The sequence below is a fragment of the Petaurus breviceps genome, unplaced genomic scaffold, assembly GCF_028583685.1.
Source record: "Petaurus breviceps papuanus isolate PSGF00001 unplaced genomic scaffold, PetGlider_PUasm1.0 91041, whole genome shotgun sequence".
Taxonomy (NCBI): Eukaryota; Metazoa; Chordata; class Mammalia; order Diprotodontia; family Petauridae; genus Petaurus; species Petaurus breviceps.
Window position 1 is genome coordinate 19,046,050 of NW_027187400.1, and position 6,000 is coordinate 19,052,049.

Genomic DNA, 6,000 nt, shown 5'->3' on the forward strand with positions numbered 1-6,000 from the left:
AAGCCAAGAGGCTGAGATGAGAGAGAGCATTCCAGGCATGAGAAAGAGCCAGAGAAAAAGCCCAGGGCTGAGTGTCTGTTTTCGGGACAGGCAGACAGTGTCACTGGATCAAAGACTAGGATTTGGGTATAAAAAGACTGGAGTCATAAAGAGTCAGACACAATGGAAGAAAAACCAAACAACAACAAATCTGGCACAGAGTAGGTGTTTAATAAATGTTGGGAAAGAGAATGGGACTTAAGGCAGAACCACTTGATCTAGTCAAGATCTCTCAGAGTGCCAGCACCAGTTCCATTGGGTTCCCCCTTCCCCCGGGGGTGAGGCAGAGGACAGAGAAGTTTTCAATAAATAGATCTGGCCACGATGGTGGTAGTGCTCGTGGTATGCGGTGGGGAGGTAGCTGCTGGAAGCAAGAATGGAGAGAAATTTTTTTCTGTAAGAAAAACCTAGAGAAATGTTTGGAGTATTAAAAACAAGCACAAAACCGATCAACCAAGTTCTAGTGATTTAGATGCTGAAACTGTTTGCCAGAGTGCCATCCCTGGTAACAAAGAATAAAAAAAGGAAGAGAGGAAAGAGAATTCGGATGCTTTGTGGGCAACGCTGGTAAATATAAACTACAAACATGGCGGACAACTGATAGATAGCCCATAAGCCCTCCTTCCAGAACATATGAGGGCAAGACTGTGCCTGTTGTAGCCTCATATTTCCTTTGCCTAATAGACTGCTCTGCACATGATGGCTTTAAATAATCTTTTGGGGAAGGGAGCAAAGAAAGAAGGGAGGGGAAATCTGGGTTAATTTCCTTTCCTATTCTACTTAAGTCTCCAGGATGATTTGTTCAAAGGCACATTTTTTATCTGTTAGAAAGGTAGTGTGGTGGGATAAAATGATAGAAAAACCAATACATCCAGAGAACCAGAGAGCTGGAAGGGACCTCAGAGTTCCTCTTGGACAACCCTCTTATTTAACTGATGAGAGAGAGGTGATTTACCAAAGGCCGAAACAGCTGATTTTCTCTCTCAGCTGCAATACTTATTACCTGTGTCACATTGTTGGGCCTCAGTTTCCCCAAGTGTAAAACTAGAGTTAGGTGGCACAGTGGATAGAGCACTCATCTTGGATTCAGGAAGATTCATCTTTCTGAGTCCAAATCCAACCTCACATACTCACTAGCTGTGTGACCCTGGTCAAGTCACTTTATTCTTCCTCAGTTTCCTCATCTGTCAAATGAACAGGAGAAGGAAATGGCAAACCACTCCAGTATCTTTGCTGAGAAAACCCCAAATGGGGTCATGAAAAGTCAGACAATGACTAAACATCAACAACAAAAATGAAATGAAATCTATGAAAATCACTTTGTAAGTGCCTTAGAAATGAGCATTATCCAAACTATTAATAGGTTGGAACTGATTTGTTTTGAGCAATAGCCTACCTCCAAACCTTGTGGAATATAATACATAAACCAAATATTGTTTGCCAGTTTTTACCTTAAGACAACAAATGTAAATAGTTTTTACACAAATTATCTTCCAGAACATATCCCCACCAGCTATGCCAAGCCAGGGGAGGGAATTCGGTTTATATTTCCCCAGAAGGGGACTGCAGAGGTGCTATTTAATTTCCAAACAGAGTCAAGCTCGTTTTCAAGGAAGGATGAAAGGAAAGGAAAATACAGTCATTTAGTCACAGATTGAGTCTGAAGGTAAACAACCCAGAATCAGAAGCCTTTGAATTCTATCAACTGCACAATGCAAACTTTACACCCTGTCTCCCAGGGGTACTGTACCTGCAGCAACTAGGAGCTTAGTAATAAATGTTTGCTAACGTCAGTAAACATTTCAAGTCAGCAAATATTTATTAAACATATTCTCTATGCAGGGCAACAGGCAATGGAGGAATGGAGAGAAGGCTAGGTTTGCACTAGGAAGACCTGAGTTCAAATTCTGCCCCTGACACATACTAGAGGAATGGAGAGAGGGCTAGGTTTGCACTAGGAAGACCTGAGTTCAAATTCTATCCCTGACACATACTAGCTAGGTGATCACGGACAGGAAATGTTCTACCAGTGCCCCCAGGCAAAGCTCTAAAATTATAAATACTAGAAGAGCTGCTGATCTTCATCCCTGGAGCGTAGGTTATAAGATTATCCATTCAGAGATGGAAAGTGATCTTTGGGGTCATCTAGGTCAACTCCTTCATTTTACAGATGAGAACACTGAGGCCCAGGAAGGAGAAATTCCTTGATTGACTAGGAAGGAGACAGAGCTGGGATTGTGAGCCCAGGTCTTGTCTCCAAATCCAGCCCTTCTCCTACTACACTAAGCATTTTTATGTTTAAGTCCAGGATCCCAAAGAATCTCCCTCCCTCTCCACCACCTCCGTCTCAAAGTGGGCACTCTATTAAGTGTTGGGGGCATAAATTTGGAGTATGACAAAGTTTAGAATCAAGAAGTTTAGAATCTAACATCCCTACCTTGTTTCCATTTTATCCTGTATATTTATCATGCTTTGTTTGTACAGAGCTGTTTGCATTTTGTCTCCTTTAAAATCTGAGGTCCGTGGAGGCAGGGACTGTTTTGTTTTCTTTCTATCTCCAGTACTTAGTAGGTGCTTAATAAATATTGGTTATTTATTTATTATCTCCACCAGTAGAATATGAGCTCCTTGAGGGAAGGGAAGGTGACTTAGCCTTTCTTTGTATTCCTAGAACTTAGAACAGTGCCTGGCACATAGTAGGTGATTAATAAATGTTTGACCATGAAAGGAGAGAATGAGTGAATGAACAAAATCTGCTTGGATGGGGTGGATGGGGAAACAAATGTCCAGTATGACCAAAGATTAAGGTTCCAGTTGGAAGGTCACTGGCAAGCCCCAAGCCCGGGAGGGAGGTGGTACTGGGGGTGGGATGACTGGGGGTCCTATGTGTGTCCAGAGGTACCCGAACCTGGTTGGGGTGCAAGGGCCCCCGAGGGTTGGACGGGGTCCCTCCCTAGACCATATCAGGTGTCCGCGGCCTCCCACGCCTCCTTCCTTCCCTCCTTCCCCCAGTCCGCCCTCTACTTACGGGGCTGGAGGAGGTGCCCCGCCCTCCGAGGAGAGGAGGCGGGGAGCCGGGGTCGCGGGCGCTGCTGAGGTTCAGAGGCAAGTGGCCAGCCGGGAGCCCCGCGCGCAGCTGTTCTGTGTACGCCGGTCTCCATGGCAACCGGCAGAGGACCGGCCAGTCCTAGCTCCCCACGGTGTGAGGCAGGGAGTGGAGCCCGGTCTGCAGCCTCAGCAGGGAGATTCGCTGAAGTCAGCGTGGGGCTGGGCACTGGCCCCAAGCCCTGTGGCCAGGGCGCCCCTCCAGCGCCTGGGCCAGAGAAAGGATGCGCTGACACTACCAGCCCCAGCTCCGGGCTGTGGGATGGGCTCTGGACTTGGGAGGGTGGCCAGCTGGGTTCGAATCCCAACTCGATCACTAATTTGCTGGGTGACCTTGGCTAAGTCTGTACCTTCTCTGAGCCTCAAGTGAAGTCATCCGTAAAACGTGGACTAAACTTTGATCCTATGATGCTAGGAAGCTGTGGGTGAGGTTTCAGGGTAGGTGGGATGTGATCGCCCTGACTCTTGAGCAGACGCTGCCTTTTTTGTCTGATGACAGTGGTCCGGCTCCTTGCTCAGCTCTCCCGGGGCTGTGGGCATGCCCTTGCCACATGCCCGAGCTGCCTACCCTCCTAGCTCCTGCCTCCCTCTCACTTCAGGGATTTCAGGCCTCTGGGGTGTTTTCAAAACAAAACATCTGTTTTGCCCAGTGCAACCCAAGACACAAACACGGTTCTCCTTGGTGTACAAGGAGGGATCCCTCTCCCCTTCCCTCTCTGGTTGTTAATGAATGGTCAGAAATTACTTGGCACTGATTTTTACATGATGTTCTATTTACTTCAATGGATCAATAAACTGGAATTATTGGGGGCATCTAGGTGATGCAGCAGATAGAGTGCTGGAGCTTGGGTCAGGAAGACTCCTCTTCCAGAGTTCAAATTTAGCCCCACACATTTACTAGCTGCATGACCCTGGGCAAGTCACTTCACCCAGTTTGCCTCAGTTTCCTCATCTGTAAAATGAGCTGGAGAAGGAAGTCACCAACCACTCCAGTATCTCTGCCAAAAAAAAAACCCCAAATGGGGTCATGGAGAGTCAGACATGGCTGAAGAACAAAATTAAGCACCTAGATGCGAAAATATCTGTACACTCTTTGAGGGAAGACACTTTCACCTTTTGTATTTCTAGCCCTCATTTCCAGCCAGCAGTAGGCTCTTAACAGAACATGCTAATTTCATTCTCTTCCCCCACCCCCAGCCGTCCCCTCTTTTTCACTTTCCAATGACACACTCCCCGATCACCCAGATTCACACCAGGTACTTTAGGCTCTCGGATTTCTCACCATCTGTCACTCCTCCATATCTAATCTGTTGCCCATTCATTCTGTTTCTGCCTTTGTCCCATCACCCAGGTAGGCCCCTTCTCTCCTCTGACCTGACACCCCTCAGGCTCAGTTCCTCATAGCCTCACCCCAGGCCTATTACCATAGCCTGGGAGTGGGTCTGCCTGACTCCAGCTTTTTCCCGTTCTAGTCCAGCCTTCACTCAGTTGCCAACTGGATCTTCCTAAAGTGCAGTTCTGACCATGTCACCCTCCTCCCCGACTCACTCAATGGCTCCTTAGCACTCTCAGAATGAAATATAAAATCCTCTGCTTGACTTTTAAAGCCTTTCACAACCTGGTCCCGCCTTCCCTTTCTGGGCTTCTTATTTCTTCTTTGCTTCCCTTACGCTGGGGCCCACTGACACTGGTCTCCTTGCTCACAAAAAAGCCCGGCTCTATCTCCCGACTCTGGGCATTTTCCCTGGTAGTCCCCCACTCCTGGAAGGCTCTTCTTCCTCATCTCAGACTCTTGGATTCTCTTTTCTTCAAGCCCCAACTGAAGTTCCACCTTCTTCTGGAAGTCTCTCCCTACTCCTCCTCAGGCTAGTGCTTTCCCTCTTACCCCATAAACATTTCATTTGTACTTAGTTATTTTGAGACCTTGAGCTCCTGGAGAACAGGGATTGTCCTTTGCCTTTCTCTGTATCCCCAGAAATGATGCTTGTTGAACAATTGACTGAGCTATTGATTGATTGCACAGCTGAGATGTCAGCCCATGTCTTCAGGACTTCAGAACTGATACTCTTTCTATTACCCAGGTGGTTTCCCCACAGGGAGCCTCAATTCTGGCTCAGAAATTTCCCAGGATGTCGTCAGTTTTCTGAAGATGTGTTCTGAAATGGGATAGGGAGCAGAGAGGAGCCCAACAGAATGAACGCTTGCTTTGGATTCAAATCCTGGCTCTTTAACTTCTTACCGGAGTGACTCTGGGCAAATCATTAAAAACAAAACAGGTAGTCTTGGTCTCAGTTTCCCCATCTGTAAAGAAAGGGAATTGGGCGGGGTGGCCAGGTAGCACAGTGAGTAAGAGCACCAGCCCCAATGTTGGGATGACCTAGATCAAATCCTGGGCTCAGACACTCAGCACCACACCCAGAAATAACTGGCTGTGTAACCTTGAGCAAGTTACTTAACCCCAATTGCTTTAAAAAAAAAAAGAAAGAAAGAAAGGGAGTTGGGCCAGATGGCCTGTGAGGCCCTTCCAGCTCTAAATCTGATGAAATTCTCAAGGGAACTTTGATTCTTCTTTGCTTCTTCCAAAATGTGTGATTTCATCAGTGTGGATACTATGCTCACTTTTGCAGAGCAAACTTTGAATCAATAAGTAGAACCTTTCCAGCCTGGAAGGATCAGTCGGAACCTCTGTCTTCCGGCAGAGCCTTTGAGAGCTCAGGGTTCATCACAAAGATGTTCAAGGGTGATGGGAGCATAGCCATATGACTGGAAAAAGCCTCATAGACCATTTGGTTCAGAGAGATAGTGTGTGTGGCATACTGGAAAGCAGGTTTGACTTCTATTCTAATCAGGAGGACT